General features: G+C 48.8%; 1 pseudogene; it reads right to left on the bottom strand.

Moving 5' to 3' along the window:
* LOC109879052 (copine-5-like) overlaps positions 1-18,728 on the bottom strand; it is a 248,728-nt pseudogene that overhangs the window by 31,409 nt on the left and 198,591 nt on the right.

Here is an 18,728-nt window from a genome sequence, read left to right on the forward strand (position 1 = left end):
TCCTTTCGGAAAAGCTGACCACGACTCCATTTTGTTGATCCCTGCCTACAGACAGAAACTAAAACAAGAAGCTCCCGCGCTCAGGTCTGTTCAACGCTGGTCCGACCAATCTGATTCCACGCTTCAAGACTGCTTCGATCACGTGGACTGGGATATGTTTCGTATTGCGTCAGACAACAACATTGACGAATACGCTGATTCGGTGAGCGAGTTCATTAGAACGGGCGTTGAAGATGTCGTTCCCATAGCAACCATTAAAACATTCCCAAACCAGAAACCGTGGATTGATGGCAGCATTCGCGTGAAACTGAAAGCCCGAACCACTGCTTTTAATCAGGGCAAGGTGACTGGAAACATGACCGAATACAAACAGTGTAACTATTCCCTCCGCAAGGCAATCAAACAAGCTAAGCGTCAGTATAGAGACAAAGTAGAATCTCAATTCAACGGCTCAGACACAAGAGGTATGTGGCAGGGTCTACAGTCAATCACGGATTACAAAAAGAAAACCAGCCCCGTCACGGACCAGGATGTCTTGCTCCCAGGCAGACTAAATAACTTTTTTTCCCCGCTTTGAGGACAATACAGTGCCACTGACACGGCCCGCAACCAAAACATGCGGACTCTCCTTCACTGCAGCCGAGGTAAGGAAAACATTTAAACGTGTCAAAGCTGGCTGGTGTGTTTACGGACATATTCAATCAATCCCTATCCCAGTCTGTTGTTCCCACATGCTTCAAGAGGGCCACCATTGTTCCTGTTCCCAAGAAAGCTAAGGTAACTGAGCTAAACGACTACCGCCCCGTAGCACTCACTTCCATCATCATGAAGTGCTTTGAGAGACTAGTCAAGGACCATATCACCTCCACCCTACCTGACACCCTAGACCCACTCCAATTTGCTTACCACCCAAATAGGTCCACAGACGATGCAATCTCAACCACACTGCCCTAACCCATCTGGACAAGAGGAATACCTATGTGAGAATGCTGTTCATCGACTACAGCTCGGCATTTAACACCATAGTACCCTACAAGCTTGTCATCAAGCTCGAGACCCTGGGTCTCGACCCCGCCCTGTGCAACTGGGTACTGGACTTCCTGACGGGCCGCCCCCAGGTGGTGAGGGTAGGCAACAAAATTTCCACCCTGCTGATCCTAAACACTGGGGACCCACAAGGTTGCGTTCTGAGCCCTCTCCTGTACTCCCTGTTCACCCACGACAGCGTGGCCACGCACGCCTCCAACTCAATCATCAAGTTTGTGGACGACACAACAGTGGTAGGCTTGATTACCAACAACGACGAGATGGCCTACAGGGAGGAGGTGAGGGCCCTCGGAGTGTGGTGTCAGGAAAATAACCTCACACTCAATGTCAACAAAACTAAGGAGATGATTGTGGACTTCAGGAAACAGCAGAGGGAACACCCCCCTATCCACATTGATGGAACAGTAGTGGAGAGGGTAGTAAGTTTTAAGTTCCTCGGCGTACACATCACAGACAAACTGAATTGGTCCACCCACACAGACAGCATCGTGAAGAAGGCGCAGCAGCGCCTCTTCAACCTCAGGAGGCTGAAGAAATTTGGCTTGTCACCAAAAGCACTCACAAACTTCTACAGATGCACAATCGAGAGCATCCTGTCGGGCTGTATCACCGCCTGGTACGGCAACTGCTCCGCCCACAACCGTAAGGCTCTCCAGAGGGTAGTGAGGTCTGCACAACGCATCACCGGGGGCAAACTACCTGCCCTCCAGGACACCTACACCACCCGATGTCACAGGAAGGCCATAAAGATCATCAAGGACAACAACCACCCGAGCCACTGCCTGTTCACCCCGCTATCATCCAGAAGGCGAGGTCAGTACAGGTGCATCAAAGGCCATCAGACTGTTAAACAGCCACCACTAACATTGAGTGGCTGCTGCCAACACACTGACTCAACTCCAGCCACTTTAATAATGGGAATTGATGGGAAATGATGTAAAATATATCACTAGCCACTTTAAACAATGCTACCTAATATAATGTTTACATACCCTACATTATTCATCTCATATGTATATGTATATACTGTACTCTATATCATCTACTGCATCTTTATGTAATACATGTATCACTAGCCACTTTAACAATGCCACTTTGTTTACATAGTCATCTCATATGTATATACTGTACTCAATACCATCTACTGTATCTTTCCTATGCCGCTCTGTACCATCACTCATTCATATATCTTTATGTACATATTCTTTATCCCCTTACACTTGTGTCTATAAGGTAGTAGTTTTGGAATTGTTAGCTAGATTACTTGCATTACAAGCATTTCGCTACACTCGCATTAACATCTGCTAACCATGTGTATGTGACAAATAAAATTTGATTTGATTTGATTTGATTTGAAGCTGTCATCAAGGAAAAGCGAGGCTACTTTGAAGAATCTAAAATCTAAAATATATTTTGATTTGTTTAACTCTTTTTTGGTTGCTACATGATTCCATGTGTCTTATTTCATAGGTATGATGTATTCACTATTATTCTACGATGTAGAAAATAGTAAAAAATAAATAAATACCCTTGAATGAGTAGGTGTGTCCAAACTTTTGACTGGTACTGTATATTTGTGAGAGTACCGAGATGTCTGTCTAAACTTCTGGCACACAGCTCAGACACCCACCAGAGGTCTCTTCACAGTCCCTAAGTCCAGAACAGACTATGGGAAACGAATGGAACTCTATTCCACATCAAGTAACTCATGCAAGCACTAAAATTATATTTACGAAACTGATAAAAATACACCTTATGGAACAACTATACACACACATGATAACAGACACACTATACACACACATGATAACATACACACTATACACACACATGATAACAGACACACTATACACACACATGATAACAGACACACTATACACACACATGATAACATACACACTATACACACACATGATAACAGACACACTATACACACACATGATAACATACACACTATACACACACATGATAACAGACACACTATACACACACATGATAACAGACACACTATACACACACATGATAACATACACACTATACACACACATGATAACAGACACACTATACACACACATGATAACAGACACACTATACACACACATGATAACAGACACACTATACACACACATGATAACAGACACACTATACACACATGATAACATACACACTATACACACACATGATAACAGACACACTATACACACATGATAACATACACACTATACACACACATGATAACAGACACACTATACACACACATGATAAAAGACACACTATACACACACATGATAACAGACACACTATACACACACATGATAACATACACACTATACACACACATGATAACAGACACACTATACACACACATGATAACATACACACTATACACACACGTACGCATGGATTTTGTGTTGTGGATATGTGGTAGTGGAGTCGGGGGCCTGAGGGCACACACTTAGTGTGTTGTGGATATGTGGTAGTGGAGTAGGGGCCTGAGGGCACACACTTAGTGTGTTGTGGATATGTGGTAGTGGAGTAGGGGCCTGAGGGCACACACTTAGTGTGTTGTGGATATGTGGTAGTGGAGTCGGGGGCCTGAGGGCACACACTTAGTGTGTTGTGGATATGTGGTAGTGGAGTCGGGGGCCTGAGGGCACACACTTAGTGTGTTGTGGATATGTGGTAGTGGAGTCGGGGGCCTGAGGGCACACACTTAGTGTGTTGTGGATATGTGGTAGTGGAGTCGGGGGCCTGAGGGCACACACTTAGTGTGTTGTGGATATGTGGTAGTGGAGTCGGGGGCCTGAGGGCACACACTTAGTGTGTTGTGGATATGTGGTAGTGGAGTCGGGGGCCTGAGGGCACACACTTAGTGTGTTGTGGATATGTGGTAGTGGAGTCGGGGGCCTGAGGGCACACACTTAGTGTGTTGTGGATATGTGGTAGTGGAGTAGGGGCCTGAGGGCACACACTTAGTGTGTTGTGGATATGTGGTAGTGGAGTCTGGGCCTGAGGGCGCACACTTAGTGTGTTGTGGATATGTGGTAGTGGAGTCGGGGGCCTGAGGGCACACACTTAGTGTGTTGTGGATATGTGGTAGTGGAGTAGGGGCCTGAGGGCACACACTTAGTGTGTTGTGGATATGTGGTAGTGGAGTCGGGGGCCTGAGGGCACACACTTAGTGTGTTGTGGATATGTGGTAGTGGAGTCGGGGGCCTGAGGGCACACACTTAGTGTGTTGTGGATATGTGGTAGTGGAGTCGGGGGACTGAGGGCACACACTTAGTGTGTTGTGGATATGTGGTAGTGGAGTCGGGGGCCTGAGGGCACACACTTAGTGTGTTGTGGATATGTGGTAGTGGAGTAGGGGCCTGAGGGCACACACTTAGTGTGTTGTGGATATGTGGTAGTGGAGTCGGGGGCCTGAGGGCACACACTTAGTGTGTTGTGGATATGTGGTAGTGGAGTCGGGGGCCTGAGGGCACACACTTAGTGTGTTGTGGATATGTGGTAGTGGAGTCGGGGGCCTGAGGGCACACACTTAGTGTGTTGTGGATATGTGGTAGTGGAGTCGGGGGCCTGAGGGCACACACTTAGTGTGTTGTGGATATGTGGTAGTGGAGTAGGGGCCTGAGGGCACACACTTAGTGTGTTGTGGATATGTGGTAGTGGAGTCTGGGCCTGAGGGCGCACACTTAGTGTGTTGTGGATATGTGGTAGTGGAGTCGGGGGCCTGAGGGCACACACTTAGTGTGTTGTGGGTATGTGGTAGTGGAGTAGGGGCCTGAGGGCACACACTTAGTGTGTTGTGGATATGTGGTAGTGGAGTCGGGGGCCTGAGGGCACACACTTAGTGTGTTGTGGATATGTGGTAGTGGAGTCGGGGGCCTGAGGGCACACACTTAGTGTGTTGTGGATATGTGGTAGTGGAGTCGGGGGACTGAGGGCACACACTTAGTGTGTTGTGGATATGTGGTAGTGGAGTCGGGGGCCTGAGGGCACACACTTAGTGTGTTGTGGATATGTGGTAGTGGAGTAGGGGCCTGAGGGCACACACTTAGTGTGTTGTGGATATGTGGTAGTGGAGTCGGGGGCCTGAGGGCACACACATAGTGTGTTGTGGATATGTGGTAGTGGAGTCGGGGGCCTGAGGGCACACACTCAGAGTGTTGTGGATATGTGGTAGTGGAGTCGGGGGCCTGAGGGCACACACTCAGAGTGTTGTGGATATGTGGTAGTGGAGTAGGGGCCTGAGGGCACACACTCAGAGTGTTGTGGATATGTGGTAGTGGAGTCGGGGGCCTGAGGGCACACACTCAGAGTGTTGTGGATATGTGGTAGTGGAGTCGGGGGCCTGAGGGCACACACTCAGAGTGTTGTGGATATGTGGTAGTGGAGTCGGGGGCCTGAGGGCACACACTCAGAGTGTTGTGGATATGTGGTAGTGGAGTAGGGGCCTGAGGGCACACACTCAGAGTGTTGTGGATATGTGGTAGTGGAGTCGGGGGCCTGAGGGCACACACTTAGTGTGTTGTGGATATGTGGTAGTGGAGTCGGGGGCCTGAGGGCACACACTTAGTGTGTTGTGGATATGTGGTAGTGGAGTCGGGGGCCTGAGGGCACACACTTAGTGTGTTGTGGATATGTGGTAGTGGAGTCGGGGGACTGAGGGCACACACTTAGTGTGTTGTGGATATGTGGTAGTGGAGTCGGGGGCCTGAGGGCACACACTTAGTGTGTTGTGGATATGTGGTAGTGGAGTAGGGGCCTGAGGGCACACACTTAGTGTGTTGTGGATATGTGGTAGTGGAGTCGGGGGCCTGAGGGCACACACATAGTGTGTTGTGGATATGTGGTAGTGGAGTCGGGGGCCTGAGGGCACACACTTAGTGTGTTGTGGATATGTGGTAGTGGAGTAGGGGCCTGAGGGCACACACTTAGTGTGTTGTGGATATGTGGTAGTGGAGTCGGGGGCCTGAGGGCACACACTTAGTGTGTTGTGGATATGTGGTAGTGGAGTCGGGGGCCTGAGGGCACACACTTAGTGTGTTGTGGATATGTGGTAGTGGAGTCGGGGGCCTGAGGGCACACACTTAGTGTGTTGTGGATATGTGGTAGTGGAGTCGGGGGCCTGAGGGCACACACTTAGTGTGTTGTGGATATGTGGTAGTGGAGTAGGGGCCTGAGGGCACACACTCAGAGTGTTGTGGATATGTGGTAGTGGAGTCGGGGGCCTGAGGGCACACACTCAGAGTGTTGTGGATATGTGGTAGTGGAGTAGGGGCCTGAGGGCACACACTCAGAGTGTTGTGGATATGTGGTAGTGGAGTCGGGGGCCTGAGGGCACACACTTAGTGTGTTGTGGATATGTGGTAGTGGAGTCGGGGGCCTGAGGGCACACACTTAGTGTGTTGTGGATATGTGGTAGTGGAGTCGGGGGCCTGAGGGCACACACTTAGTGTGTTGTGGATATGTGGTAGTGGAGTCGGGGGCCTGAGGGCACACACTTAGTGTGTTGTGGATATGTGGTAGTGGAGTCGGGGGCCTGAGGGCACACACTTAGTGTGTTGTGGATATGTGGTAGTGGAGTCGGGGGCCTGAGGGCACACACTTAGTGTGTTGTGGATATGTGGTAGTGGAGTAGGGGCCTGAGGGCACACACGTAGTGTGTTGTGGATATGTGGTAGTGGAGTCGGGGGCCTGAGGGCACACACTTAGTGTGTTGTGGATATGTGGTAGTGGAGTCGGGGGCCTGAGGGCACATACTTAGTGTGTTGTGGATATGTGGTAGTGGAGTAGGGGCATGAGGGCACACACTCAGAGTGTTGTGAATTCCGTTATGAAGAGTAATGCTAATAGTGATCCATAATAAATAAAAACCCAGATGCAGCACGTGTCAAACTCATTCCATGGAGGACCTAGTATCTGAAGTGTCTGAAGGTTGTTGCTCCTTCCTCGTACTTGATGGATTAATTAAGGTCACTAATTAGTGAGGAACTACCCTCACCTGGTTGCCTAGGTCTCAATCCTAAAACCAGCAGACTCTAGGTTGTTGAAATGAAATGAGTTCGACCCCCCTGGTCTACAGTATAGTGATGGTAATACCAGAAGTTACTAGTTGGTCTACTTACTCTGCAGTTACCCAGCTCCTCTACAGACAGAATGATGGTGCCACATTTCTTCCCAGCTATACCGCTGTAGAAAACAGAGACAGAAGAGAGAGGATAACACATGGTTAAGTTTAGCCAGGGACTAAGCTAAACTAGGTGAAGCATCTGTACAACAGAGATGCCGAGTTCCAGTCCTCCAGGACCAGAGTGTCAGGATGTGTTGACGCTCACTTGATCATGAAATGTCACCGGTTGGCAAGCTAGGGAACACACCTGGTTTTCAGATCACAACGAGACACATTGTTCTGATTGAGTGTGACAGAAACGGCATGCAACTCTCTGTCACTGTCCATGGTTCTAAAACCATCCAGAGCACAGGGTTGACAGATGCTGTCCATGGTTCTGAAAACCATCCAGAGCACAGGGTTGACAGGTGCTGTCCATGGTTCTGAAACCATCCAGAGCACAGGGTTGACAGATTCTGTCCATGGTCTGAAACCATCCAGAGCACATCCAGAGCTCTCTCTCGCTCTCTCTCTGTCTCTCTCTGTCTCTCTCTGTCTCTCCCTGTCTCACTCTCTCTGTCGCTCTCTGTTAATCTCTCTCTCTCTCTCTCTCTCTCTCTCTCTCTCTCTCTCTCTCTCTCTCTCTCTCTCTCTCTCTCTCTCTCTCTCTCTCTCTCTCTCTCTCTCTCTCCCTCTCTCTCTCTCTCTCTCTCTCTCTCTCTCTCTCTCTCTCTGTGTGTGTGTGTGTGTGTGTGTGTGTGTGTGTGTGTGTGTTTGTGTGGAGTTGTCTACTCTTTGTTTGACCAGGGGGTGTAATGACACTGGAGTGGACGTCTGTTAATTGGTTCACTCGTCAGTGGACAGCTCTCTGTGTGTCTTGAGAGAAGGGGGCTTATTAATGTGATGGATGAGCACAGATGGAGCCGGCAGGGTGGTGTGAACATGCGTCTTGCCCTTTTCCCCAACATTTTGTTTTTCTCTCTTTCTCTCAACTTATACCCCAGCAATCGCCATCCTCTTCCTCCTCTCTCTTTCTCCCATCCCTCTTCCCTTCCTCCCGTCCTTCCTCTACCTGCCTCCCACTCTCCTCCCTCCCTCTGGACCTTAAGGATTAGACTGACTGAGTAACAGCCTTGAATCATTTAAGAGCTAGCTTCAGCGACCAGATGAGATGGTGGAGCAGAAATTCCAGTAAGAGGCTGGAATGGTGCTGGAGGTCAGAGGTCCACTAGGATCTCCTCACTGCTGGGTTGTCAGGCCACTAAATAAGAAGAACAAATCAGGGAATGGATTTATTTATTCATTTAGTGCAAATCCCAAAGAGGTATTCAACTAACCTTGCCTCACCTTGGGTGTCTCCACCTCTCTCTTTCTCTATTCCGCCATCTAGCCATCTCTCTCTCTCTCTCTCTCTCTCTCTCTCTCTCTCTCTCTCTCTCTCTCTCCTCTCTCTCTCTCTCTCTCTCTCTCTCTCTCTCTCACTCACTCACTCACTCACTCACTCACTCACTCACTCACTCACTAACGTGTGTTCACCCGTCAATAATAAAAAATCTTGTTGTGGCTCACATCGATGGCATCTTCAGGATCTTAATCAATTGTTCAATGTTTACAGATTTATAATAAGAGCGTTAAGGCTGAGGGTTGAGGTCTGATTGAAGAGGAATGTGGGACTCCATCCATTACCTCTTTGATCTTTTATTTAGAGTGGATTTTCCATTGGCCACTGGTCTAAGAGCATCTAGGTTGAGAGAACAGAGTACACTATGTCATTATGGGTCTTTGGTAGAAAGATATCTCAGATTCAAAGATAGTTCTCTCCGAAACACACCTTCCTCAAACTCCTCCTCTCCCACCCTCCTCAAACTCCTCCTCTCCCACTCCCCACAAACTCCTCCTCTCCCACCCTTCTCAACTTCTCCTCTCCCACCATTCTAAAACTTCACCTCTCCCACCCTCCTCTCCCACCCTCCTCAAACTCCTCCTCTCCCACTCTCCTCAAACTCTTCCTCTCCCACCCTTCTCAAACTTCTCCTCTCCCACCCTCCTCAAACTCCTCCTCTCCCACTCTCCTCAAACTCCTCCTCTCCCACCCTCCTCAAACTCCTCCTCTCCCACCCTTCTCAAATGCCTCCTCTCCCACCCTCCACAAACTCCTCCTCTCCCACCCTCCTCAAACTTCTCCTCACCTACCCTCCTCAAACTTCTCCTCCTCCACCCTCCTCAAACTCCTCCTCTCCCACCCTCCTCAAACTCGTCCTCTCCCACAGTCCTTTTAATGTTCCTCTCCCACCCTCCTCAAACTTCTCCTCTACCACTCTCCTCAAACTCCTCCTCTCCCACCCTCCTCAAACTCCTCTACTCCCACCCTTCTCAAATGCCTCCTCTCCCACCCTCCTCAAACTCCTCCTCTCCCACCCTTCTCAAATGCCTCCTCTCCCACCCTCCTCAAACTCCTCCTCTCCCACCCTCCTCAAACTTCTCCTCACCTACCCTCCTCAAACTTCTCCTCCTCCACCCTCCTCAAACTCCTCCTCTCCCACCCTCCTCAAACTCGTCCTCTCCCACAGTCCTTTTAATGTTCCTCTCCCACCCTCCTCAAACTTCTCCTCCTCTACCCTCCTCAAACTCCTCCTCTCCCACCCTCCTCAAACTCCTCCTCTCCCACAGTCCTTTTAATGTTCCTCTCCCACCCTCCTCAAACTCCTCCTCTCCCACAGTCCTTTTAATGTTCCTCTCCCACCCTCCTCAAACGCCTCCTCTCCCACAGTCCTTTTAATGTGCCTCTCCCACCCTCCTCAAACCCCTCCTCTCCCACAGTCCTTTTAATGTACCTCTTCCCACCCTCCTCAAACTCCTCCTCTCCCACCCTCCTCAAACTCCTCCTCTCCCACAGTCCTTTTAATGTTCCTCTCCCACCCTCCTCAAACTCCTCCTCTCACACGGTCCTTTTAATGTTCCTCTCCCACCCTCCTCAAACTCCTCCTCTCCCACCCCCCTCAAACTCCTCCTCTCCCACAGTCCTTTTAATGTTCCTCTCCCACCCTTCTCAAATGCCTCCTCTCCCACCCTCCACAAACTCCTCCTCTCCCACCCTCCTCAAACGTCTCCTCACCTACCCTCCTCAAACTTCTCCTCCTCCACCCTCCTCAAACTCCTCCTCTCCCACCCTCCTCAAACTCGTCCTCTCCCACAGTCCTTTTAATGTTCCTCTCCCACCCTCCTCAAACTTCTCCTCTACCACTCTCCTCAAACCTCTCCTCTCCCACCCTCCTCAAACTCCTCTACTCCCACCCTTCTCAAATGCCTCCTCTCCCACCCTCCTCAAACTCCTCCTCTCCCACCCTTCTCAAATGCCTCCTCTCCCACCCTCCTCAGACTCCTCCTCTCCCACCCTCCTCAAACTTCTCCTCACCTACCCTCCTCAAACTTCTCCTCCTCCACCCTCCTCAAACTCCCCCTCTCCCACCCTCCTCAAACTCGTCCTCTCCCACAGTCCTTTTAATGTTCCTCTCCCACCCTCCTCAAACTTCTCCTCCTCTACCCTCCTCAAACTCCTCCTCTCCCACCCTCCTCAAACTCCTCCTCTCCCACAGTCCTTTTAATGTTCCTCTCCCACCCTCCTCAAACTCCTCCTCTCCCACAGTCCTTTTAATGTTCCTCTCCCACCCTCCTCAAACGCCTCCTCTCCCACAGTCCTTTTAATGTGCCTCTCCCACCCTCCTCAAACCCCTCCTCTCCCACAGTCCTTTTAATGTACCTCTCCCACCCTCCTCAAACTCCTCCTCTCCCACAGTCCTTTTAATGTTCCTCTCCCACCCTCCTCAAACTCCTCCTCTCACACGGTCCTTTTAATGTTCCTCTCCCACCCTCCTCAAACTCCTCCTCTCCCACCCCCCTCAAACTCCTCCTCTCCCACAGTCCTTTTAATGTTCCTCTCCCACCCTCCTCAAACTCCTCCTCTCCCCCAGTCCTTTTAATGTTCCTCTCCCACCCTCATCAAACTCCTCCTCTCCCACAGTCCTTTTAATGTACCTCTCCCACCCTCCTCAAACTCCTCCTCTCCCACAGTCCTTTTAATGTTCCTCTCCCACCCTCCTCAAACTCCTCCTCTCACACGGTCCTTTTAATGTTCTGGGTAACAGGCTGGGTCTGAACTGGGTAACAGGCTGGGTCATGAGGGTCTGAACAGGCTGACAGGCTGGGTCATGAGGGTCTGAACAGGGTGACAGGCTGGGTCATAAGGGTCTGAACAGGGTGACAGGCTGGGTCATGAGGGTCTGAACAGGGTGACAGGCTGGGTCATGAGGGTCTGAACAGGGTGACAGGCTGGGTCATGAGGGTCTGAACAGGGTGACAGGCTGGGTCATGAGGGTCTGAACAGGGTGACAGACTGGGTCATGAGGGTCTGAACTGGGTTACAGGCTGGGTCATGAGGGTCTGAACAGGGTTACAGGCTGGGTCATGAGGGTCTGAACAGGGTGACAGGCTGGGTCATGAGGGTCTGAACTATTTAGGTGCTGAGGGACAGTACATTGTATGGTTAATGAGCTGCAGAGGGACAGTACATTGTATGGTTAATGAGCTGCAGAGGGACAGTACATTGTATGGTTACTGAGCTGCTGAGGGAAGGTACATCGTATGGTTAATGAGCTGCTGAGGGACAGTACATTGTATGGTTACTGAGCTGCAGAGGGACAGTACATCGTATGGTTAATGAGCTGCAGAGGGACAGTACATTGTATGGTTAATGAGCTGCAGAGGGACAGTACATTGTATGGTTAATGAGCTGCTGAGGGAAGGTACATTGTATGGTTAATGAGCTGCAGAGGAACAGTACATTGTATGGTTACTGAGCTGCAGAGGGACAGTACATTGTATGGTCCTTTGCAATCCTGGAAAAAGACAGCTGGTGTAAAACCCTCTCTAGAACAGCCTCAGAAAACAGTCTGCTTTTGTTCTAACACCTTTATGACCCTACCTGACATGTGACAGGCAGTGTGTGTGTGTGTGTGTGTGTGTGTGTGTGTGTGTGTGTGTGTGTGTGTGTGTGTGTGTGTGTGTGTGTGTGTGTGTGTGTGTGTGTGTGTGTGTGTGTGTGTGTGTGTGTGTGTGTGTGTGTGTGTGTGTGTGTGTGTGTGTGTGTGTGTGTGTTGAAGTCGGAAGTTTACATACACTTAGGTCGTTTTTCAACCACTCCACAAATTTCTTGTTAACAAACTATAGTTTGACAAGTCGGTTAGGACATCTACTTTGTGCATGACACAAGTAATTTTTCCAACAATTGTTTACAGACAGATTATTTCACTTATAATTCATTGTAAATTGAAAATTCCAGAAAATGATGTCATGGCTTTAGAAGCTTCTGATAGGCTAATTGACATAACTTTAGTTAATTGGAGGTGTACCTGTGGATGTATTTCAAGGCCTACCTTCAAACTCAGTGCCTCCTTGCTTGACATCATGGGAAAATCAAAAGAAATCAGCCAAGACCTTTTGTAGACCTCCACAAGTCTGGTTCATCCTTGGGAGCAATTTCCAAATGCCTGAAAGTACCACGTTCATCTGTACAAACAATAGTGCGCAAGTATAAACACCATGGGACCACGCAGTCGTCATACCGCTCAGGAAGGAGACGCGTTCTGTCTCCTAGAGATGAACGAACTTTGGTGCGAAATGTACAAATCAATCCCAGAACAACAGCAAAGGACCTTGTGAAGATGCTGGAGGAAACAGGTATAAAAGTATCTATATCCACAGTAAAACGAGTCCTGTATCGACATAACCTGAAAGGCTGCTCAGCAAGGAAGAAGCCACTGCTCCAAAACCGGCATAAAAAAGCCAGACTACGGTTTGCAACTGCACATGGGGACAAAGGTCGTACTTTTTGGAGAAATGTCTTCTGGTCTGATGAAACAAAAATAGAACTGTTTGGCCATAATGACTGTCATGTTTGGAGGAAAAAGGGGGAGGCTTGCAAGCCGAAGAACACCATCCCAACCGTGAAGCACGGGGGTGGCAGCATCATGTTGTGGGGGTGCTTTGCTGCCAGAGGGACTAGCGCACTTCACAAAATAGATGGCATCATGAGGAGGAAAATTATGTGGATATATTGAAGCAACATCTCAAGACATTAGTCAGGAAGTTAAAGCTTGGTCACAAATGGGTCTTCCAAATGGACAATGACACCAAGCATAATTCCAAAGTTGTGGCAAAATGGCTTAAGGACAACAAAGTCAAGGTATTAGAGTGGCCATCACAAAGCATTGACCTCAATCCTACAGAAAATGTGTGGGCAGAACTGAAAAAGCATGTGCGAGCAAGAAGGCCTACAAACCTGATTCAGTTACACCAGCTCTGTCAGGAGGAATGGGCCAAAATTCACCCAACTTATTGTGGGAAGCTTGTGGAAGGTTACCCGAAACATTTGACCCAAGTTAAACAATTTAAAGGCAATGCTACCAAATACTAATTGAGTGTATGTAAACTTCTGACCTACTGGGAACGTGATGAACGAAATAAAAGCTGAAATAAATAATTATCTCTACTATTATTCTGACATTTCACATTCTTAAAATAAAGTGGTGATCCTAACTGACCTAAGAGAGGGAATGTTTACTAGGATTAAATGTCAGGAATTGTGAAAAACTGAGTTTAAATGTTTTTGGCTAAGGTGTATGTGAACTTCCAACGTCAACTGTAGGTGTATATGTGTGTGTATGTGTGTGTGTGTGTGTGTGTGTGTGTGTTTCTGTCTGTGTTTCTCTCAAGGAGGTTGTGGGTAGAAGGCTGTTTTTCCATGATGTTGAGAACCTGAGGTGTTTCATCAAACCAAGCGAAACCCACAGTCTACCCAAAAACCCAAATCAATAAAAAGAGCTCTTTAAATCCTTCAAGATAAGATGTGGAAGGTAGCGGCTCTCCCCACTGAGGCAAAGCCAGGACCCCTGAAGAGGAGTGTTCCCACCACACCGCATTAAAAAAACTCAGAACAGCGAAAGCGGCACGGCCATGTCATTTCCTCTGCATGTGTAATACACCCAGCCATTTCCTGCAGTAGAATGAACAAAGCGCCCTCTTGTGGCCTACTGGGTGGAATGTTGTTCATATTTTTTTATAATTTCAGAATTAATAAACATATTTTTGTTTTACGCCGACAATCCAGTGTTTCTATGTTAAACGGTTTTGTTCAGTCTTCTGTGATGTACATAAAGTGTAATATTGGGATGGAAACTGAAAATGTAACACATTTAAACTCTATATCTGACATGGTACAGCTGTCTTCTTTTTTTAAGACCATGTGTGTGAGGTGTATACTTTTGTTTCAAAGAAGATTTGTTTAAGACAACCAAAAAAACACTGTGTGTTAACCTGCAGTGAAAGGGAAGCACACAGCCTCAAAGCTCCGGGAACAGACAGGGAAAGGGAAGCACACAGCCTCAAAGCTCCGGGAACAGACAGGGGTTTGAAGACTGATATTAAAGGAGGTATTTTGCAAGCTGAGGTCCACGCTGTACAAATGCTCCTCTCCCTGTACACACACAAATGTGTGTGTGTGTGTGTGTGTGTGTGTGTGTGTAAAAGAGAGAGTCAGTGTGTGTTGCAAATGTATGTGCTTGCATATGTATACAACCACCCTGGCAGCTCCACCCTGGCAGCTCCACCCTGGCAGCTCCACCCTGGCATCTCCACCCTGGCAGCTCCACCCTGGCAGCTCCACCCTGGCAGCTCCACCCTGCCGGCTCCACCCTGGCAGCTCCTTCCTGCCGGCACCACCCTGCCGGCTCCACCCTGGCAGCTCCTTCCTGCCGGCACCACCCTGCCGGCTCCACCCTGCCAGCTCCTTCCTGCCGGCACCACCCTGCCGGCTCCACCCTGCCAGCTCCTTCCTGCCGGCACCACCCTGCCGGCTCCACCCTGCCAGCTCCTTCCTGCCGGCACCACCCTGCCGGCTCCACCCTGCCAGCTCCTTCCTGCCGGCACCACCCTGCCGGCTCCAACCTGTCAGCTCCTTCCTGCCGGCACCACCCTGCCGGCTCCAACCTGTCAGCTCCTTCCTGCCGGCACCACCCTGCCGGCTCCACCCTGCCGACTCCACCCTGCCGGCTCCACCCTGCCGGCTCCATCTGTGCTCATCCATCACATTAATAAGCCCCCTTCTCTCATGACACACAGAGGGCTGTCCACTGACGAGTGAACCAATTAACAGACGTCCACTCCAGTGTCTCACACCCCCTGGTCAAACAGAGAGTAAACAACACACACACACACACACACACACACACACACACACACACACACACACACACACACACACACACACACACACACACACACACACACACACACACACACACACACACACACACACACACCTGCATGCAAACCTAAATGCCATACATGATTTCATTGTATCTTATTGTGCATATTATATTTTGTTACACATATGCATAATCTCATTGGACCAATATAGTCAAAAGTTTGGACACACCTCCTCATTCAAGGGTTTTTCTTTATTTGTACCATTTTGTACATTGTAGAATAATAGTGAAGGCATCACAACTATGAAGTAACACATATGGAATCATGTAGTAACCAAAAAGGTGTTAAACAAATCAAAATATATTTTATACTCTTCAAAAGAGCCACTTTTTGCCTTTATGACTGTCAGGTGTGTGCGTACTGGTAGCGAAGTCGGGTGCAGGAGAGCAGAGACAAAACAAATGGATGCATGGAGCGGCCATGGCTAGAAAGCCGGTGACGTCGACCACCGAATGGTGTTCATCATGGTCAATCTACGTGTAAAAGTTTGATAACGTTGTTGCGTAACAATACAGGAGAGACCCACCGAATGGTGTTCATCATGGTCAATCTACGTGTAAAAGTTTGATAACGTTGTTGCGTAACAATACAGGAGAGACCCACCGAATGGTGTTCATCATGGTCAATCTACGTGTAAAAGTTTGATAACGTTGTTGCGTAACAATACAGGAGAGACCCACCGAATGCCGCCCGAACAAGGAGAGGAGCCGACTTGGGCGGAAGACAGCTTTGCACCGTCTTGGCATTCTCTCAATCAGCTTCACCTGGAATGCTTTTCCAACAGTCTGGAAGGAGTTCCCACATATGCTGAGCACTTGTTGGCTGCTTTTCTGTCACTTTGCGGTCCAACTCATCCCAAACCATCTCAATTGGGTTGAGGTCGGGTGATTGTGGAGGCCAGGTCATCTGATGCAGCACTCCATCAATTTCCTTCTTGGTCAAAGAACATTTACACAGTCTGTAGGTGTGTTTTGGATCATTGTCCTGTTGAAAAACAAATGATTCGCCCAAACCAGATGAGATGGTGTATCACTGCAGAATGCTGTGGTAGCCATGCTGGTTAAGTGTGCCTTGAATTCTAAATAAATCACTGACAGTGTCACCAGTGAAGCACCATCACACCTCCTCCTCCATGCTTCACGGTGGGAACCACACATGCAGAGATCATCCATTCACCTACTCTACATCTCACAAAGACACGAAGGTTGGAACATAAAATCAAACATTTGGACTCATCAGACTAAAGGACAGATTTCCACCAGTCTAATGTCTATTGCTCGTGTTTCTTGGCCCAGGCAAGTCTCTTCTTCTTATTGGTGTCCTTTAGTAGTGGTTTCTTTGCAGCAATTCGACCATGAAGGCCTGATTCACATAGTCTCCTCTGAACTGTTGAGGTTGAGATGTGTCTGTTACTTGAACTCTATGAAGCATTTATTTGGGGTGCAATTTCTGAGGCTGGAAACTCTAATGAACTTATCCTCTGCAGAGGTAACTCTGGGTCTTCCATTCCTGTGGCGGCTCTCATGAGAGCCACTTTCTTCATAGCGCTTGATGGTTTTTGCAACTGTACTTGAAGAAACTTTCAAAGTTCTTGACATTTTCTGCATTGACTGACCATCATTTGAGCTGTTCTTGCCATAATATGAACTCGGTCTTTTAACAAATAGGGATATCTTCTGTATACCTCCCCATCTTGTCACAACACAACTGATTGGTTATCTTCTGTATACCTCCCCATCTTGTCACAACACAACTGATTAGCTCAAATACATTAAGAAGGAAAGAAATTCCACAAATTAACTTTGAACAAGGCACACCTGTTAATTGAAATGCATGCCAGGTGACTGCCTCGTGAAGCTGGTTGAGAGAATGCCAAGAGTGTGCAAAGCTGTCATCAAGGCAAAGGGTGGCTACTTATATTGGCTAATATATTTTTATTTGTTTAACACTTTGATGTCTGAGCAGGCGTGTTCCAACTGTTGACTGGTACTTTGTATATTTATATATTTTTAGCATTTTGGATTACGTTTAGAAAGTAAGCCATAACATAGATTTTCAACCAAGGTACTAAAAAAAACATGTTATATTTCCATTCTAAGGTTAGCAGTCAAATTTTCTCTTAGGCACTGAGCGAGCCTAATAAGTCCCCTAGCTATCTGAGGCTGAGGACCCTTGGTGCTGCTTATAACCAAATGTCAAAAGCTTTCTTCATCACATAAATTAAGTTAGATAGGCAGGCAAGCAGGCAGGCAGGCAGGCAGGCAAGCAGGCAGGCAGGCAGTCAGCCATCAGGCAGCAGGCAGGCAAGCAGGCAGGCAGCCATCAGGCAGCAGGCAGGCAGCCATCAGGCAGAAGGCAGGCAGGCAAGCAGGCAGGCAGGCAGCCATCAGGCAGCAGGCAGGGAGGAAGGCAGCAGGCAGGCCGCAGACAGGCAGCAGGGAGGCAGGCAGCAGGCAGGCAGCAGGCAGCAGGGAGACAGACAGCAGGGAGGCAGGCAGCAGGGAGGCAGGCAGGCAGCAGGCAGGGAGGCAGCAGGATGAGGAACACCCTAAATCTCTCTACATCTCTGACACTCGTTGAAGCTGTGGTAGGAAAGTCTTTATTCTACAAATCAAATGTGACCCAATTCAGGAAACTAGGCGTATGTCGCAAGTCACGACTTCCCAGGAGAGCCGTTTGAACGTAAAAAAAAAAATGCAGAGCAGAACATTTCCTGCACTAGACACAGCTTCCACTAGACACAGCTTCCACTAGGCACAGCTTCCACTAGGCACAGCTTCCACTAGGCACAGCTTCCACTAGACACAGCTTCCACTAGGCACAGCTTCCACTAGGCACAGCTTCCACTAGACACAGCTTCCACTAGACACAGCTTCCACTAGGCACAACTTCCACTAGACGCAGCTTCCACTAGGCACAGCTTCCACTAGACACAGCTTCCACTAGACACAGCTTCCACTAGACACAGCTTCCACTAGGCACAGCTTCCACTAGACACAGCTTCCACTAGACACAGCTTCCACTAGGCACAGCTTCCACTAGGCACAGCTTCCACTAGGCACAGCTTCCACTAGGCACAGCTTCCACTAGACACAGCTTCCACTAGGCACAGCTTCCACTAGGCACAGCTTCCACTAGACACAGCTTCCACTAGGCACAGCTTCCACTAGACACAGCTTCCACTAGGCGCAGCTTCCACTAGACACAGCATCCACTAGACACAGCTTCCACTGGGCACAGCTTC

The sequence above is a fragment of the Oncorhynchus kisutch genome, linkage group LG1 (genome assembly GCF_002021735.2).
Source record: "Oncorhynchus kisutch isolate 150728-3 linkage group LG1, Okis_V2, whole genome shotgun sequence".
In the NCBI taxonomy this organism is placed as follows: domain Eukaryota; kingdom Metazoa; phylum Chordata; class Actinopteri; order Salmoniformes; family Salmonidae; genus Oncorhynchus; species Oncorhynchus kisutch.